This window comes from Arvicanthis niloticus, chromosome 4 (assembly GCF_011762505.2).
Source record: "Arvicanthis niloticus isolate mArvNil1 chromosome 4, mArvNil1.pat.X, whole genome shotgun sequence".
Classification (NCBI taxonomy): domain Eukaryota; kingdom Metazoa; phylum Chordata; class Mammalia; order Rodentia; family Muridae; genus Arvicanthis; species Arvicanthis niloticus.
Window position 1 is genome coordinate 107,316,945 of NC_047661.1, and position 20,002 is coordinate 107,336,946.

Here is a 20,002-nt window from a genome sequence, read left to right on the forward strand (position 1 = left end):
AATTAAAAGATTAAAATAAGGGGGCAGGAGAGATGATTCAGTGGTTAAGAGAACTTGCTGATCTTTCAGAGGACCTGGGTTAGGCTTCCAGCACCAACATGGCAGCTCACAACAGTCTGTAACTCCAGTTTGAGGGAGCCAGTGCCTTCTTCCAACCTCTGTAGGCACCAGGCATGCCAGTGGTTCATATACAAACATGCAAACCATTCATAAAATAAATAAAGAAAACAAAAAAGTGAAACAATAACCCATGGCATGGGGGGAAATATAGGCAAAATGTATATCTTACAAAGGACATAATCCAGTATACTTATAACGTGCTCTTGCATCTCAATTACAAAAGGCAAATACTTTTGAAAAGATCAATAGATTTGAATGTAGATTGTAAGTGTCAGCTTAAAGTCCCTCTGAACATGCCCATGCCCTAACTCCAGGGACACGTGAGCAGGGAGTGTCATTGCTGTGCACATTTGGATGGTGAGTTCTGTGGTGCATGAGTTGGGTTTTAGGGAAGCTGTTTTTAAGAACCGTATAAGACACTGCCTTCTGTTCTTCATCCACCCCACAAGTTATTTTCACCTTACTCCATTGCTTTTCAGCTCTCTCTTTGAATATATGTTTCTGTAGCTTCTGAACCCATTTAAAAATCATTTGGGATCATTGTAGACTACTGTTGACCGGTACTGACCCACACAAGAATGAACTACTGATACATAACAATTATATATATCTAGACAGAAAATCAAATATTGGGGCTGGAGATTCGGGTCAACGCTTAAGAGAACTTGTTGCTTTTCCAGAGATCCTGGGTTCGATTCTCATCACTCACAAGACAGCTCACAATGGTTTGTAAACCCAAGTTCCAGGGCATCAAATACCCTCTTTTGATCTCTTCAGGTACCAGACATATCCATGGTTTATATATGCAGGTAAAACACCATACACATAAAAACAGTTATTTCTGTGTGAGCAGAACTGTAGAACTATAGAAAATGTAAACAAATGGATAGTGAGCAAAACCAGATACACTTTTGTTGGGGGCACAGGCTAGAAATGCCGAAATGGGTACAGAGCTGGGCTACAGGAAAACCTTTCAGGGTCGTGAATACGTTTATCATTCTGATTATAACCATTTCATAGGTCTACACAGAGGTTAAAATCCTATTAAGCTATACAAGCATATAAACACAGATTATTGCATGTCAATTGTTAAACATCTTCAGACTGTGGACCAGCAAGGTGGTTCAGTGGGTAAAAGTGCTGGTCGGACAAGCCTGACAAGTTCTCCCTTTCACAATAGCATTTTTATTGATGCTGGCATTACTTCAGTCTTGTTCATGTAGCCATTTCTAGGTGACACTGTTTCACAGCAGACTTCCTGGTGTTTTGGCTCTTACAATTCTTCCATACCCACATCTCCATCTGCTGTAAAGAGAAGCTTCTTTACAGCTCTTATACCTACTTACCTGTGGGTATAATATTCAGATTTAGGATGTAGGAAGGAATTGTGCTAGTCTAGTAAAGTGGTGGTAGTAGATTCCTTCCCTCCCTCCTTCCCTTCCTCCCTTCTTCCTTCCCTCCCTCCCTCCCTTCCTTCTTCCCTTCCTCTCTTCCTCCCTCCCTTCTTCCCTCCCTCCCTTCCTTCTTCCCTTCCTCTCTTCCTCCCTCCCTTCTTCCCTTCCTCCCTCTCTCTTTCTCTTCCTCCCTCCCTCCCTCCTTCCTTCTTTCTCTCCTTTTCCCTCCCTCCCTCTCTCCCTCTTTCTCTCCTTCCCTCTCTCCCTCTTTCCCTCACTTCTTCCTTCTTTCCCTCCCTCCTTCCCTCCTTCCTTCTTTTTCTCCTTTTTTCCTTCCCTCCCTCTTTCCCTCCCTCTTTCTCTCCCTCCTTCCCTCCCTCCCTCTCTCCCTCCCTGCTTCCTATCTTCCTTCCTCCTTCCCTTTCTTTTGTTTGTGTTTCTTCCAAGACAGAGTCTCTCTGTGTAGTCCTGTCTAGTCTGTCCTGGAACTTGCTTTGTAGATCAGGCTAGATCTGCCTGTCTCTGCCTCTTGAGTATCTGGATCAAAGGCATGTGCCACCATTGCCCAGCTTTAAGGAAGTTATACTTTTAAAAAAAGTCTATGAAAGAGATGTAATCTCATTCATAAACATTTAAATTCAAACACTATTAACACCAGCTTTTCACCCTCTAATTGGCAAATATTTACATATTTCAGAAAATGTGATGAATTTAGAGTCAGATACCTTTTTTTGGTATCTTACCAAGTGCAACAGCCAAGAGAGAGTATCAATAGATATTCAGAATTCCATGTAGCCATTCACTCCTGGGGATCTCTCTCTCTCTCTCTCTCTCTCTCTCTCTCTCTCTCACCTTTTTATTTTTTGGAATTTTTTAGGACAAATATATAAGTAAAACTTGTCATGCTCAATAAAGTTTCATTGAAACTTTATTTAAACAATGTCAACAATTAACATGTATGTCTACAAGATATTGTCTAAAAATTATAATTCAACTATTAGATTTTTACATTTATTTATTCTTTTACATTTATTTAGTGTGTATTTGTGTGTATGCGTTTGAATGTGTGTGTGTCTCTGTATCTATGTGTGTTTATGCTTGTAGAGGTCTTTGGTCAACTTGTAGTGTTTGGTTCTCTCCTTCTACCATGTGAGTCCTGGGAATGGAGGGGGTCCTGGGGATGGAACTTGGCAGCGAGTTTCTTTACCTTCTGAGCCACTTTTCCAGCCCAAGCTCCTCTCTTCCTCTTCTTCCTCTTCCTCTTCCCCTTCTCCTTCTCCTCCTTCTCCTCCTCCTTCTCCTTCTCCTTCTTCTTCTTCCTCCTCCTCCTCTTCTTCTTCTTCCTCCTCCATCTCCCTTTTCTTCTCCTCCTTCTTCCTCTTCTTGTTTTTCTTCTCTTTCTCCTTTAAAGATTCTTGAATTTTGAATTGTCTGCATCTTTCCTACAACTGAAATATGCCCCAAACACTCATACTACTGACAAAAATGTAAATTAGTACATTTCTGCATATGTGCTATATCTAAAGTAGTATAGAAGTTCCTCAAAAAAAAGTAGAGATATAAATTCTATATGATCCAGCAATCTCATTATTGGATCTACATTCAATGAAATGAAATAAATGTGCCCCATGTATCCTTACACTGTTGTATTTACTCTAGCACTACTCACAGCTGCAATGAGTGAGACCAGAGGTCCATCAGTGGATGAATGGAAATATAAAATATGGTGCCTGCTCACAATTGAACATTACTCAGTGAGAGAGAGAGAGAGAGAGAGAGAGAGAGAGAGAGAGAGAGAGAGAGAGAATCCTGTCCATTGCAGCAGCACAGATGAGCTAAAAGAAACCATTTTAAGTGAACTGAGGTGCAGAAGGACAAATACCATATGTGTTCATATGTATAATGTATATAAGACCCAAAATGCCGATTCCAGACACAGGGAGGATAAAATTACAGATATTAGGAACTGCAAAGGGTGTGGAGGAAGGAGGGAGAAAAAGGTTAGTTAACCACTATAAGACATCCAGTTAGATCTGGAATAACTTACACTGTTCCAAAACACAACCAGGAAACTATGGTTGATAACAATTTCTTATTTTCATATTAACCATTAGAATGATTTTGGGTAGTCCCAACACAAGAAACAGTTCATGTCTGAAGTGACAGGTACATCTGTCTGATCACTAGACAGCGCTCAGGTGCATTTGAAGCATCAGACTGAATTTCATAGTTGAGCGCAACTGCTGAGCTAACAGTTTTGAATGCCTTTTTAAAAAGCTCCTGGACTTAACTCTGCTCAGAAACAAATCTTTTGTTTTTCAGTTTCCTCCCCCTCCCTCCTCCTTCTTCTTTCCCCCAGCATTAAAATTACTTTTGATAGAACATTTCCAGGAATTTTGCAGAAGGAAGACTTCTAGGTTACATAATTAAACTATTTCTAAACGTTGAAGTCCTTGTTATTACATTTTTTCTTTCTTTCATTAGTTTTTGAGATTTCTGTACAATGTGGTTTGACTCTATTCATCCTCTCTCCCGTTTCTTCCGTACTCATTTCCCTTCCCCACCCACTCAGCTTCGTGTCCTCCCCACACCCCTGTCAAGTCCAATTTGTGGAGTCCACACACTCTGACTGTGTGGCCTTCTCTACTGGAGCTTGGTCAACTTACTAAGGGACACACCCTTAAAGCTGTCTGTTCCTTTCCCAGCCGCTGTCAAGTGCCAAGCGAATGCCAAGCACAGCTCAGCCTGGAGTAGGACTTTATGTCTACACCCCTTCCTTGCTGGGATATTTCTAAGTAATACTCTTATGTATTCATTTATTTTTATGTGGACCAGTGCTAACTTGCATATGTACCTGTTCACCACAACTGCGCAACGCTACTGGATTCCCTGGAACTGGACTGACAGACAGTTGTGCGCTCCCCTACTGTTGCTTGGAACTGAACCTGGTTCTCGGCAGCGCCTGCTCTTAACCGATGAGCCATCCCTCCAGTCCGGACGCTGGGGTTTTGACAGCATGCACAAGGCCGCACACCCTCATTATTTCTTAAGCAGACTTCTAAAAGTACAAGGCTCTGAACTTTTGGGAGCGTTTGTCTAATTGCTTGTTAGGCGATGACAGCAGCCTGCGCTCTCACCTGCAGCTATGGAAATGGCTCTGGCCCTGACCTCTCATTGGCATTTACGCTGTCGTTTCTTAGAATATAAAATCGACGAGCTAGAGTCGTACTTCATTATTTTCATTTGCAATTTAAATGGGAATCACTCGAACATTCTCAAAGTTATGTTGGTTACTTGATTCCTTATCTTTAAAAATGACTTTGCCACTGAGCATGGCGGCTCACCCTTAGAATTTCAGCACTCAAAAATTTCAAATAGAAAAAAATTACCTTTCTATCGAAACTCTGTATAAGTAAATTTGTTTTTATAGATAAAATCTTTAATTTTTTAATTTTTGTTATGATAAAATGAATGTAAATTTATATCATGATTATTTTAAGTATTGGTTTTTTATTAAGTATATGCACATGGCTATACAACTAATCTTCAGAGGTTAAAAAACTAAATTATTATTATTTTTAATTATATGTGCATGGAGTATGTGTATGCGAACACAGACACTCTATAAAAACAAAAGGCATTGGGTGGGTACCCTGTAACTGGAATTGCAGGCACTGTCCTCCATGAGTGTTGGGAACCCAGCATCTGTCCTTGACAAGAGCAGTATATTCTTTTGAGCTCTGAGCCACCTGCCTTCTTTTATCTTGCAGAGCTGAAAAACATTGTGGCCATTAAACAATAGCTTCCCATTCTTTATCTCTGGGCAAGCGCTGCTTTACTTCCTGTCTGTGACTAGAATCCTCAGACAAGTCAAGCTGTGCAATATTTGTTCTTGGTGACCTGCTTCCCTTAACAGAAAGTCCTCAAGGGTCCTCTGTGTTCTGGTGTGAGTCAGAATTTCCTTCCTTGTTAAGACTAATACCCACCGCCATCCTCCATTTGGCTTACAGATTACCTGAAGATTTGAGTTCTCTCTCTCTCTCTCCCTCTCTCTCTCTCTCTCTCTCTCTCTCTCTCTCTCTCTCTCTCTCTCTCTGTCTCTGTGTAGGGTCTATTGTAAAGTTGCTGTGAACACAAGTACAGATGTTGCTTCAAGATCCTGGTTTTAGCTACTTCCTCCCTGTCTCAAAGTTTATCTCAGTTGATCCTTGTTACGACATCGTGAATTTAGTACTACAAATACCTTTGTTTTATATGTGTGGAAACTGAGGCACACAAAGGTTATGTAACTTACTAAATAACTGTGGCTCCATGATCTTCCTGCAGAACAGCATGCTACTTTTTTCTAGGCATCACCACTACCACCAACATCATCAACGACATCATCACCACCACAACATCATTATCAACAACAATTTCAACAACATGAACAACAACAAACCCAAAAGTCTTGATAAGAGCATGGTCTTATCAGAAAATTTCAAATAGAAAGAAAAATAATACCTTTCTATTGCAACTCTATACATTGTAAGTAAATTTGTTTCTAAAGATAAAAATGCTTAGTTCTTTTTACTTTTATTGTGGTAAAATTAATTTATATTTCAATTATTTTAAGTGTTAATTTCAGGGAATGACAGATAAAAAGATATTCACTAGTCTGTCAATTCAAAGTGAGAAGCAGACATTAATTTTTGTCATGTGTTATCTTCAGCGAAGAGTGCAGCAAGGTTTATCCTCATGGGGCTAGAGAGTGGCTCAGTGGTTGAGAATGCTTGCTGTTCTTCCAGAAGCCCGGGGTTCAATTTCCAGCACCAACACTGGAGGGATCACAACTGTAACTCCAGTTGCAGGATGTCTACTATCTTCTTCTGTCCTCTGGTGCAACCAAACTCAAACACACACACACACACACACACACACACACACACACACACACACACACACACATCTTAAAAAAGAATTAATTTAAGTTATATATATTGTCCAAATGGCTTATAAAATTGAGGATTACTCAGATAACCCAGAAAAACATCCTGCTCTTTGACTTGCTTTTCACAAATCAAATTTACTCTGATAATTACTTTGGTGTGGTAAAATGACAAGCCTATCTCATGTTTTTAAAATTCACCACAATCTGGATTTCCTGTTTGTTTGATGGCAATCAAAATGAGATGGGAAGAAAATGCAAACAGAAGTCTATGGTCTGGGAGAGACTCGAGACAGACATGGGGCTCCTAGTTTAACCCATTATTATGTCAGTCTTAAGATATTTTTTATACACTAAGATATACTGCACAAGGATTTGAAATATTCATCTAGGAAAGTAAAATGAGGCTGAGCACTAGACTCTTCGTAGTTAAGGAGCCAGGGAGGGGTGAGGAAAGTGGGCAACGGCCGTCACTCCATGGTTTGTACTCCTAGGCTACATTGACTTCACTGTGCCTTAACTTGCATCTACTCCTAAAATGCCTTTGCAGTACCTATCCCCAGTTCTCTGGAGAAATGTAAAAATGTGTTCTGGGAACCGATTTTCAGTGGGTCATCTGTGAAGTAAGTGTGTGTTGCATTTATCTTGATTTTGTTTTCATTTTTTTTTTTTCAGCTTAAGTTGCACAGTTAAATCATCCGTCTTCCTTCCATCTCAGAACACGACTGTTATTTTCAGAATCAGGAAAGAAATACATTTTGTTTCTTACCTTCCAAAATAAAGTATTGGAGTTGTTTTTCTACGGTCAATTGTATCTTGTTTCCTTTTAGATTTCTTTTACCCACAGACATTTTTTTTTTTTTTTCAGTTAGTGCAAAATTTATACCCAACAAACACATTTCATTCAAAACATGCCTCATGGATAGAAACAGCCAAGCCAAGCTTGATAAACATTAAGCAGATTCATTTAAATAACACACATTTTAGAAAACATCCTTGCCTTCTCCCAGGAATGATTCCCTATCTGGCATCTGAGACCTATTGTGGTTTGGTAACAGCTTGGGCGACACCATGTCTACGGCTTTGGTAGAGGTAGTTAGCATGGCCTTTCTCTCTTGGCCTCTCTCGGTTCACTGTCTGCAGCTTTGCTTGGCAGGCATTCCATGTTCCTCACATCTCTAACTCCTAAGGCACTGCCTTCTCATAGATTCTCTCTCTCTCTCTCTCTCTCTCTCTCTCTCTCTCTCTCTCTCTTCCCCCCTCTCTCTCTGTCTCCCCCCCTCTCTCTCTCACACACACACACAGTTATAGAAAGGGATTTAGTAGGTTTCCTCATATAATTCGAGGCTAAATTCCACAGAAATCTAGGAAATCTCATTGGCCTTCTGTTCAGCTTCAGTCTCTTAGGGAGGAGAATCTAGTAGTTATTCAACCCGAGAATCTGGATGCTTCCAAACGAGGGGCACAAATGATTTAGTCTCAGCCCTAGGCTTAGACCCTAAAGCTTCCTGACAGCTATTTGAGTCTACAGTGAAAGCCAAAGAGTCTGGAGTGTGAAGTTCACAGATGATGGGTGCAGCAGTACACTCGATTGCTCAGGGGAGAAGGGTGTGGCTCACCTGGGTGGCTCTCTTCTTCGTCTACTGATATTTCACCCAGATCCCAGGTTGTTGGACCATGCAGCACACACTCAGGGTGGGTCTTTCACCTCATTTGCTGTTCCCCTTGTCAATGGTCTCTAAAAACACTCTTCCACGCGCACACAGAAGAGTGCTTTACCATTTATCTGTATTTCTCAAACCAATTAAGTCGCTAATCAAAATGAACCACTGCAATACTTCATTGTGGTTTTGATTTGGAGTCCCTGATAAGATAATTAGTGGTACTGAACATTTTGTCACATAGCTCTTGGCTATTTGCATATCTTCTTTGGCTCAATGTCTATTTAGAGCTTTTAAATTGAACTTTTAAAATGGAGGCATTTGAGTCTCCTATATATATTCTGAATATTCATTCATCTCCAGATGAACATCTATCTTATCAGCTGTCTCTTCACTCTGTTGCTTGTGTCCTGCGCCATGAAGGAGCTTTTAATTTGAGACAATCTCATTTGTCAGGGTTTGGCTTTCTCTGCCTGAGATTTTATAACCACAGGAGGCAACAGCCTTCCCCAGATCAATGGCTGATTGACTCTTGTATATGATAAAAAGGAAGGAAAGAATTTCATTTGGTCTGCACAGAGATGATCTGTCTTCCCAGAACGGTTTGTTGATGAGCCTGTACTTTCTCTAGTCTATGTTCTTGGTGTTCTTGTCAAAAATCAGTTGGCTGTGCACATGTGGATTATTTATGGGCTTTTCATTGTGTAGCAGAAAATTTAGGTTTGAACCCATTTTTGTAATTTCTCTTTCTCCAGATTTGTTCCCATACACTGACGCCTCTGTATTTATTCCCGTGTTTGTATATATACATATGGAATGCAAATATCTTCTTATATACACTATATATCTATAGTTTTAGAATCTTTCTAGACTATGTTAGGGAAGCCGTGTGTCTTTGCTCCTAAATTCTTCAGTGTGTATTTGCTAAGCACAAGGAATTCCCTTGTATAAACTAAAAGGCAGCAATACACTCAGAATACTCATTGAATTTTTGTACTATTATTATTATCTGTAATCTATATTTAAAAGTTATCACATTTCTCAATGAATAGTGTCTATATCCCATTAATTCCAGTCTAGGACTCCACCTGGTAGCATGCATTGTATTTGATCACCAAGTCTCTTTATTCTCCCTCATTGTACAATAGTTCAGCCAACCTTTCTTTGATCTTAGTATTTTTGAAGTGTGGAGGACAGATATTTTATAAAATGTTTTTCAGCTATGAAACCAGTTATTTTTTTGGTAAATCATTATTTGCATGTGTTTGTCTGTTCACATGTGTAGGTTGCATGTATTTGTGCTTGTGTGTGTGTATGTATGTGTGTTTATGTGTATGTGTGTGTGCCTGTCTGTGTGTATGTGTGTGTTTGTGCTTGTGTATGTGCATGTGTGCATGTGCGTGTATATGTGTGTATGTATGTGTGTGTGTTTGTGCTTGTGTGTGTGTGTGTGTGTGTGTGCATGTGTGTGTGTGTGTGTGCATGTGTGTGGGTGTGTGTGTTGGCTTGAGATTAACATCAGGAGTCTCCTAAATTGTTCCGACCTTGCTTCTCAGTTGAATCCAGAGCTAGCCTTGCATTGCATATTGGTTGTATTGGTTACTGGCTTGCTCTGGGGAATTCCTTGTCTCTGCTTTCCAAGTGCTGGAATTGCTATCAGTCATCACAGCCATCATTTATATGGGTTCTGGAGATCTGAACTCTGGTCCCATGCTTGTGTGGCAAGCACATTAACCACTGAGCTATCTCCCCAGCCCTTGTCTCGATATGTATTAGGATAGTTGGTGCTCACATGAGCAAGAGAGGTAGCAGTGAGCAGGGATCCTCAGACAGTTCTGACCAGCAGTTCAGTGACTTTGAGGCAGCTTGTCTACTTTCTACTTTTTGTGTGGTGCTGGGTGGACTGAAAGACGGGGAGGAAGTTTGCTGGTTTAAGTTAGACTGTGCGGTATTATTGGAACATGTTGGAACATGTGGATATAATCAAAGTGTCAGTGATGAATTCTCCGAATCATTATGGATTTTTAGGAAAAAAAACCTATTCAATGGTGGTCTTGAACCAAAACTTTGATACAGTAAGAAGCTATGTACATCATAGAAATTTATAGCTAAGCAGAGTTAGAGGTTACTTAGTGTTTCAGGGAATAGAAAGTTTAGATTTATTGAGCTTAAGAAATTTAACTATGGTGGTCACTGGAAATCCAAGACTAAATCCCTTGCCATCCTGATTCTCTGTGCAGAGATCTTTTCTACTCTCTACCATGACAGAAACCTACATGATGTACTGCTGTTGTCATTGTGTGTTTGTGTGTGTGTATGTGTGTGTGTAGGTGAGCATGTATGTGTATGTTTCAGTGTGTGTGTATTCAAATGTGTGTGTGTATATGAGTGTGTATGTGTGTGTTCAAGTGTGTGTATGTGTGTGTCCAAGTGTGTGTGTGTGCATGACTGTACATGATGGCAAGAAGCTAAGTCAGATGTTGCCCTCAATCAGTCACCACCTTATTTTTTTGACACTGTACTCAGTTATTAACAAAGTGTGAGTTCCAGAAAATCTAAGCAACCAAAATGAAAAATTGTAAAGCCCTCTTATAATGGACACATCTAGGAAACACCCCAGTACCTAAGGCTCAGGAACATTTCAAAGCAGAGGCAGACAGATTGTAAGAGCCAGGATCAGTGGCTTTGCTCTGAGATTGTGTCTCCTAGTAGCATCAGAAGCTCCACCTGTACACTCTCACCAACATGACCACCCAAAGTGAGCTGGACAAGGAGGACACTAAGGAACATGCCAAACTGGATGGGGCAAAGGCCACAAAGCCTCAACTCTACACAAAGGACTACAGGTGACCAAGTGAAGCTGGGTGTGGGAGAGGTGCCCATCCTAGGGAAGATCAAGCCAATTGTTTGTCCAGTGCCAAAGATTCAGCACTGAAAACACACATACAAGTAACACTGTATGGATGCAATAGGTTATATATATGTATGTGTATATGTATACACATACACAAATACATTCATGTATGTCATAATAATCAATGAAGAAAGAGGCCATGAATTTGAAGGAGAGGGGAGAGGCATGTGAGAAGTTTTAGAGGGAGGAAAGGGAAGAGAGAAATTCTGTAATTAAAATATAATCTCAAAACTAAACAACAAAAATTAAGAATAGAACTGGAGAGTTGGATCAGTGGTTAAGAGCACTTGTTCTTGCAAAGGATCCAGGTTCAATTCTCAGGACCTACAGGGAGGTTTATCATCTCCTTGGGCAGTAAGCATGCCTGTGGTGCACAGGTGTACATGCAGGCAAAAGACTTAGACACATAAAATAATAAAAACTAAAAACTAACAAAAATTAAGAATAGTTATAAAAATACATGTGTGTGATATAATTAAAATCATTGCAGAAAGTGCACACCACACACACACTCACACACATGCACAAACACACACACACACACACACACATACACACACATGGGTTCTGAGAGATTGGCCTCAAGTCTTCAGGTTATATAGCAAACACGTTACAAACTGAGCTATCTCCCCAGTCTCTGTTTATTTTTTTTGAGATAAGGTCTTAGTATGAAGTCCATGTTGGCTTACAAGCCCATGATCTTCTTGCTTCAGGCTCCTGAGTCCTGGGATTATAGGCAAGTGTCACTATGCCTAGAAATTCCTGTCATTTGACTCCCATTTGTAATGTGGTGACAAAGTTTTGATATATTTAATTAATGCCATTATCAATCATGAGGTTTTACAAGGAAAGTCCTTACTGTGATGCTTACAACAGAGGACGAGCTAATAGAACCATTCAGCTCTTCCTTGAAACAGCCATCTTGTGATGAAAACGCATCTACAGCCAGAGCTTTACAACATTAATTTTGGATGCTCAAAATGTTTACATTCTTGTTATTGTACTTAATTTCAAAAGGGGAGTCTATTTTTTAGCATTGTATTTATTTTGTGTGTGTATGCATGTGAGTGTGTGTGGGTGCCATGTTGCATGTGTGAGAGCCAGAGGAGAGCTTGTGGGAGTCAGTTGTCTTCTTCCACCAGGTGGCTTCCAGGGATTGAACATAGGTTGTCATGCTTGGTGGCAAGTACACTCACCTGTTGAGACATCTTGATGGCACCTGTAATAAATTAAGAGTAATGAGTTCCTGTGGGATGTGGTCCTTCTCCAGTTAACTACGAAGTTTATACTGAGCTCTTCTTCCATGGGGCAAAGTAATTGACAGGTTGTCCACAGTGGGCGGTACATGTACTTTGAAGTCTGTCAAATGGAGTTGCGCGTTCTCTATGAGCCAGAGCTGTGGGCGTGAATGCCTATGGACAGCTAAGAAATCCTCCAGCACATTCCTCTTCTGTATAGTAGGAGTAATCACCAACCACGCCAGTGACTTGGCTCCCAGTTCCTGGAGGTGCTTAGTTTTTAGGGTGAAGAAAATGTCTATGGTGTTTGTGATGGTATTGGTGCACACTCCGTCCTTTTAGGAATCATAGTCAGCTGGGTGATTGTCCTAGACCTCTGCTATGAGGAAGTAGAAAGAAGTATCTCTGCAGGGCAGGGCAGCTGATCCCACCAACTCCTGCTAAAAATATATCATGGCCATCACGAACACCCTTGGAGCTGGCTTTACGTTTGTTTTGCTCCAGGTTTGGAATTAGCAGCATGCTGTTTCTCTCCACTGTCCTCTTCTGTGCTTGGCTAGCTGTATTTTTTACTTGTTTGACTCTAAACAGGATTAAACAGAACTTTAGCTTTAGAAAGCTGCTTAGGATTTTCTTTTTCAAGACACAAGGTCTCTAGGAACCCTGGCTGTCGTGGAACTCAGTCTGTAGACCAGGCTGGCCTCGAACTCACAGAGATCCTCCTGCCTCTTCCTCCTGAGTGCTGGCATTAAAGGCATGCTCCAGATTTTTAATTCATAGGTTTTTCACCAGCATAAACACTATTGGGTTAGTGATTATTACAGAAGGACATACTGCAATTGGCTTGGTCGGGCACTGTTGTATCTATGTGCCCGTCTCTTTCTTAATTGAAAATGTGATCCTAGCATCCACAGCACATCTGTGGAGCTAGATAGAGTTAAGAGATTTCTTGAACTACAAAATCATCTCTAGGCTTTTCATTTTTCTACCGGTTTTCTCACCTGTAAAACACATAGGAAAGATACATTTCACAGTCTTTTACAGAATAGCAACATTTCTTCCTGAGTTGAAGCCAGTCATGTCGAATTAGGCATAAGTCGATCGATCAATCACACAGCTCTGAAAATGGAACTTCGAAGGGAAACTGTAACTCAAGCAGGCAGTGATGATGTTAGAGAGGTGTAGCCAGCAGAGATACATACAGATGCCACAGTCACCTTTGGGAACCCTCTCTCCACAGTTTGGTTCCAGACTCGCTCTCTCTCCTCTTTTGTGTTAGGACACAAAGGATGCCAATCATATTAGTTATCATGTGTAGGAATCAGTAGCTTTGAGTGTGATGGGCTTGTTTGGAAGAACATTTAAAAAGCAAGTTAGGGAGCATGAGAGGGTCACAGAACTGCTAATCTTGGAGCAACCTCCCCAGTGCAGCAGGCATTCTCTGAGAAATGGCCAACTGGACTTCTCATTATTGGAAATGCTAACGTTAGCCAGGTTTGGTGGCCCACCTCTATCTGTAATCTTAGCCAAGAGAGATGGAAGCAGGGGGATTGCAAGTTTGAGGCCAGGCTTTGTGTCACGGAAAAACACCGAGTCAGACCAAAAAAATAGGGAAAAGATGATCTTCTGTATTTTGGATTTAAAACCTTTCTGTTTCATTTTAATCATGTCAACTAGAATCAAACAATATAGAATTAAAGCAAACTAGAAACACACACACATACACACATACATGCACATACACACAAAGATAGACACACACACACACACACACACACACACACACACACACACGATTAAAAATATTAGGTAGGTAACTATGTGGTGATGAGCCTGTTAAGCCTGGTGACAAGGCCTGGATATTTCACGAATGATTGTGTACAGGCTGCAAGGGCACCGGGGAGCCAGGTGGGCTTTGTGCACCTCAGACAGATGTTCTCATCAGAAGCCACACTGTGGTTTGTTCTGCTGGTGTCTTTATTTCAGAAAGAGCCTAGTAGGTGAAGGGAAAATGCTAATGGCTGAAAAGGGGACCCCCTATGATAGCAAGTACAAGCTGACTTTTTTTTGGGGGGGGCTGGGGTGGGCAGTATACTATCAGCTGTGTTTCATGGTAGTCTTACTACAGTAGGGACTTTTCTTTTTCTGCCTGCATTTTTTTTTTTATCTGTCCCTTGGGAGAGCCTGGAATGATCGGTTCTGTTCTGCCATTGAGCCTTCCAGCCTCAGACTGCTGCTACTGCTGGCTACAGTCTCTGCTGGTGCCTTATTTTACTCTAGGGCGGTGGGTGTGTGCAGTGCAGGAATGGCCAGGGAACATTATGAGGGAACAGCTGTCTGTCACATAGTAAACAGCGCCGGCTGCAGATCAAGGCCAAGCCTGAACACATGGTGGGCTGCGGGGCTCCTGAGAATTAAATCCTTCCTCGTAGCTCCTGGCACGATTAAGTTACATCACAGAAGTTGCTAAGGACCTCCGGCCTTCATCTTTATTTTACGTTGTGCATTTGCTTCTGATTTTAGTCGTGATAACCAATAATAGAAAACTTCAAGAGCAAAAACCATGAATAGTTTATATACCGACTATTCATATACTAAGTACAGATATTTAGATTTTAAATACAAATATCTCCCTCGAAACCTCACTTAGGAGAGCTCATGGGTTCTTACAGAATTCAACTGATCTCCATAACTTGAGTCTTATGATGCTCAAAATGAATGCTCATATACCAGGCATTAATGAGCTTGAGTCTACCCTTATGGCTACTATTTATTAATCCCCAATGGACTGAACAAATGAAGGATTAGGCCACTATATGTTTACCGGCTGGTGGAAATGACTGTACAAGAAAATAAACTCTGTGCCCATAGAAATGAAATGTTTAGTCACTCCCTAGCCCCGATGCGGCCAGAGCAGCCTGTGTACCACGCTTTCCACACTGGCTGCTTTCAGGACTCTCGGAATCCTGGCAATCAGGGCTCGCTTAGGGTTGTTCCACCCACTTAGCAGGGAGATCCTTCCAGACAGCTCTGGTTATTGACCACGGGTTTTGCACCAAACAGTCTCCAGCGTTCTTCGGAGAGTACTGAAGAAGTGGAAGCTCTTATTAAGCCGTCAGCTCATGGCAACGTGTTGCAGTCGAGCGAGAGAAGCGGCAAATGAACCAATACACAGTAAACTTGCAAGTGCCACAGTCAGAATGCAGAGCAGGTCCCCTCTCTAGAGTGCTTCACCCTCAGCATCAGATACACTCCTCCATCATCAGGGGCCCAGATACCAGGATGTTCAGGAGCTAAGTCTTCTTAGGATTTTTAAAAATTTGTTACTTTTAGGGTTCAAGAAAGTAGTAATCATAGCTTCTAATTAGCACGGCAAACACCACAGCTATGACCGATGAACAGCAATGTTCTCAAACATCTGAAATAAAACTTGGACCTGGCAAAGCAGCCGTCCCAGTACATAGGGGAAATGCTTGGTTTTGGAGCTAAGTAGCCAGAATTGTGTATGTGGGGCTCTGATAGATCATGATTCTATGACTCAAAGTAGCTTTATTAATCCATTTAAGAGTCACAGATTGAGTATCTCATCCCGGCCCAAATGTTGGAGGTTGAAAGAGTAATTAATGGGGGGGGGGGAATAGGAGATGGCTCAGTGGGTAAAGCACTTGCCATGTGTGCCTGAGGATGTGAGTTCAAATCCACAGAACTCACAGTACTAGGCACTGTAGTGTGTATCTGTAATGTCAGTGTCTAAAGTGAGATGGGAGGCAAGGTCAGGAGAAGCCCAGGAAGCTTGTGGGCCAGATAGCTTGGAGCACCCAGGGGTGGACAACAAAACGATCCTACTTCAAACAAGGTGGAAAGCAAGGACAGACACTAGGGTGTCTTTTGACTCCTCCACTCCCTTACACACACACACACACACACACACACACACACACACACACACGATTGGCAAAGAGGTATTTCATTGAGTGTATAATGGGTGAGTGACAGGTAACGCTTCGGAGCAGCGTAATGACTTTGAACTTCAAAACCTCCTGAGTGCTGAGATTACAGGTGTGTAATCTCATATACCCTGTATGTATGTGTGTTGTCCGGGATCGAACTCAGGGCTTCCTGTGTGCTAGGCAGGTACTCTCCCAACTGAGCTATGCAATCAGTCCTGTACTTTTGGACTTTAGAGCAGAGTGCAAACAACTGGCCACTCTATTGCTTGCTTCTGGGGTATGTGGATTTCGAGGGATCACTCTGCTGGAGATCTGAGTGTTGAGGTTCATAGAACTGAGGAATAAGCTGCTATTTCCTGAAATTCTGAAATTTGAGGGTGTGAGATTCTTAGGCATGACCACGAAGGGGCGGAGCATCGGCAACAAACTGCATTGCTGATAACTGGCTCACTTCCTGTTGCCTGTGGAACCAGAAACGCAGGCGTTAAAGCATCACCTTTTAGTTTTGATAGGCTCTCAGGGTCACTGCTGTAGGCTAAGAAACTATCTAGACCTATCTGCAACAAATATCTAAGTTATTTCTGTAGATGGTCATGCCATTTAAAAATGCATATGCGTGGTTTGCCTGAGTGTAGTCTGTGTGGAACTGTGGCACTAAATTCTTCATCATAAAGTGACTTATGATTTATGGACTTTGGTCTGCAGGATGGCTACACTGTCAGAGTGTGTGTCTGGTGCCATGCAGGTCAGAAGGCATTTCAACTTTCTGAAACTGGAGTAATTGATGGTTGTGAGCCACCAAGTGGGTGTTGGGACTTGAATGTGTGTCTTCTGCAAAAGCAGCCAGTGCTCTTAATGTCTGAGTCACCTTTCCAGTTGTCCTTTCTTTTATTTTAAAGGAAAAAATGTAAATTATTTAAACAAATCTCTCCATTTAATGTTTACCAGGCTTAGTTTTTTTTTTCTGTTACTATTGATGATGTATTTGTAGCTATGTACTTTTTGGTGTTAGATCCACTACATCTAGTGGCAAATGTTTAGTAACTTGCTCTTCAGAAGAGCAAGTTTTTCTAGGTTTGCTCATTTCTATAGTATAAATGTCCTCACTATAGTTAACTTCATGTTACCAGCACAGCATCATCGAAGAAGAAGCTGAGAAGAGATGTGGGGTCGGGAAGAGATGAGCATGATTTTCAGCTAAGTAAGTAACAGGCTCCTGTTCTTAATTTTGCTTCCACATATTTAAGCTTTAAGTCTGGAACAGAATTGTTATATGTTAACGCTAGCTAAATACATTGTACGGTGGGACGAAGATTTAATTTGGGGGTAAGAGAGAACTTACCTTGAATGTGAAGGCTTTATCATCTCATACCATTTTCCTAAATCTTAGGGACTTTGATGAAAGAAGAAAACCACAAAGGGACCTTAAATTGAGTCTGTGTTTTCTTATCATGCACGATCTCACTATCATTCTGCATCATACAGAGTCACGAATCAGATTATTTTGAAACAGACCATCTCAACATAGCACTTGGTGGCAATAAAACACTTTGCTAATCAATGTGATTGTTCCTCTCTGAACCTCAAGAGGAAATCGACATGAATTCCCCGTTTTCGCAGATGAAGAAAACAAAGCACAAAGAGGTCTTCCAGCTTTCACAGAGCGTGTTAATGGAGAAACTGGGACCACACCTTGGGTCCTGGAGTTTCCACCCATGGTTGATCAAGTTATGGTTTCTGAGATGTGAGTGATTTAAAGTGATTTATGATTTATGTAGCTTTGGTCTGCAGGATAGCAACACTGTATGAACACACACTGCCAGGCTTGAGGAGCTCTGTGGTGCTTGCCATGTCCCTTATCGTCGGCTCTGGTCTGCCCATAGTCTCTGCTGAAAACTCCCTCAAAGGATGGTTTTTAGCTATATTCCTGAAGCAATCCATTCTTACAGAACATATCGGACAGGGTTGGCAGGAGATGCCAGGTGCTGGCACAGCCTGTTACCTTAAACAGATACCCCTCCCTAGGATTGGCAGTGATCAGAGAATTAGCGGAGGAAAGCTAAAAGTCATATGACACCGTGCTGGAAAGGCATAGCGGACTGTGTGCAAAATTACGAGAGCAGAAACGACCAGCTAGCAGACTGCTTGGCTTAAAAACCAGGTATGGTAATTAGATAAGAAGTCACTGAAAGGGGAATAAATCAATGTTCACGAAAAAAATAAACAAACACCATGGGAGACAGACCACGGAGCAAGCGGGATGAAGAGAGCAGACGTTTCTTCAGCAGCTCGTGGGACTGGCGGTTTTCCAGCTCCCACCCATGAATGCATGGACCAGCTCAGCTGCAGGGAACAGGAACTCTGCATTAGTGGCTTCGCCCAAAGGGAGTCTGTAGTCTCTACATGAGAAGTCTGCAGGCAGCTGAGGCCTGCTGCAGAGATCTACCACCCCAAGATCTACCACATCCAGAGCCTCTTGTTTTCTCCTGCAACAGGCTTGACCAGCAGCTTTTGCTCCTGCATTTGTCCAGTCGTGACCACCAAGCTCGTATTTACTTTTAAGCCAGGAGAAAAAGAAAATGGCAAGAAGGAGAAGGAGGGGGACGGAGAGGGGGAGGGGGAGGGGGAGGGGGAGGGGGAGGGGGAGGGGGAGGGGGAGGGGGAGGGGGAGGGGGAGGGAGAGGGAGAGGGAGAGGGAGAGGGAGAGGGAGAGGGAGAGGGAGAGGGAGAGGGAGAGGGAGAGGGAGAGGGAGAGGGAGAGGGAGAGGGAGAGGGAGAGGGAGAGGGAGAGGGAGAGGGAGAGGGAGAGGGAGAGGGAGAGGGAGAGGGAGAGGGAGAGGGAGAGGAAGAAGAGGCAGTTTTTGTGTATAAGAGTTAGGAATGCAAACATTTTTCTACTAATGATGAAGGGATTCCGAGAAGCAAAGGGGTTAACAAATATGGTGTTTCCCTTTCAGTTTTTAGCTTAACTCTTTTCTCTTACAAGGGTGAAATTGGGCATTAGGTTAAGAAGTGAAGTGAGAGATTAGGTAAGCAACTGGCAGTGGTTTCCGGTAGTCTTAGCCTTACGCCTCTATTTTCTGGGTAACTTGAAGTCTTGGGCTAAATTCAAGCCAGCCTGAGGTGATCAGTACATAGTTGGCCTAAGGAAAATGATTTCAGTTATTGACCATCACAATTGTCATGTCTCTTTGAGCAGATGTAGCTGACCACTTAGATCGGTGCTCTTTTCTTTAAATAAATATAAAAACAACATTCATTTCTGATAGAAAAATACGGAAATACAAGTTATGACAAACATTATTGTTTTGAACAAATAGGCTAAAATGTTATAGGGCCTTGATTTATTAGACATTTGTTCAATAAACTCTATTAATGCCATTTTGAAAAGATTATGGTGTTTAAGCTGACGGTAGTTGGAATAGGCAATATTTGTTTTTTAATTTTGTAATATTTATGTATAGAAAACTTAGCGTACATTGAACCCAGTTTAGTGGCGAGTTCTTTAGCCTTTGCCTTTTCCAGCTTGTCAATGCGAGCCACAGATGAGGACCCAGGACATTGCCTACCCAGTGGCGGCGGATCTCGTCATATCTGTCATTATAATTGGTCCTAATCGATTCCACCAGCTTAGCCAGAGCACCTTTGTCTTCCGAGTTAACCTGTGTGAAGGCAACAGTGGTGCGTGGCTTCCTGTGGACCAGAAGCCCCAGCCTGGCCTTTCCCTTGATGATGCAGTAAGGCACCCCCATCTTTCGACACAGGGCAGGCAGGAAAACCACCAGCTCAATGGGGTCT

General features: G+C 41.9%; 1 long non-coding RNA gene across 1 annotated transcript in view; it reads left to right on the plus strand.

Moving 5' to 3' along the window:
- LOC143442132 (uncharacterized) overlaps nt 1–18,798 on the plus strand; it is a 38,936-nt gene extending 20,138 nt beyond the window's left edge. Inside the window, exons 2-3 of the long non-coding RNA XR_013110124.1 lie at nt 17,335–17,405; nt 17,595–18,798. This is a non-coding gene — a long non-coding RNA (uncharacterized LOC143442132). The remainder of the gene's footprint in view (nt 1–17,334; nt 17,406–17,594) is intronic.
- Nucleotides 18,799–20,002: the final 1,204 nt, after the last annotated feature.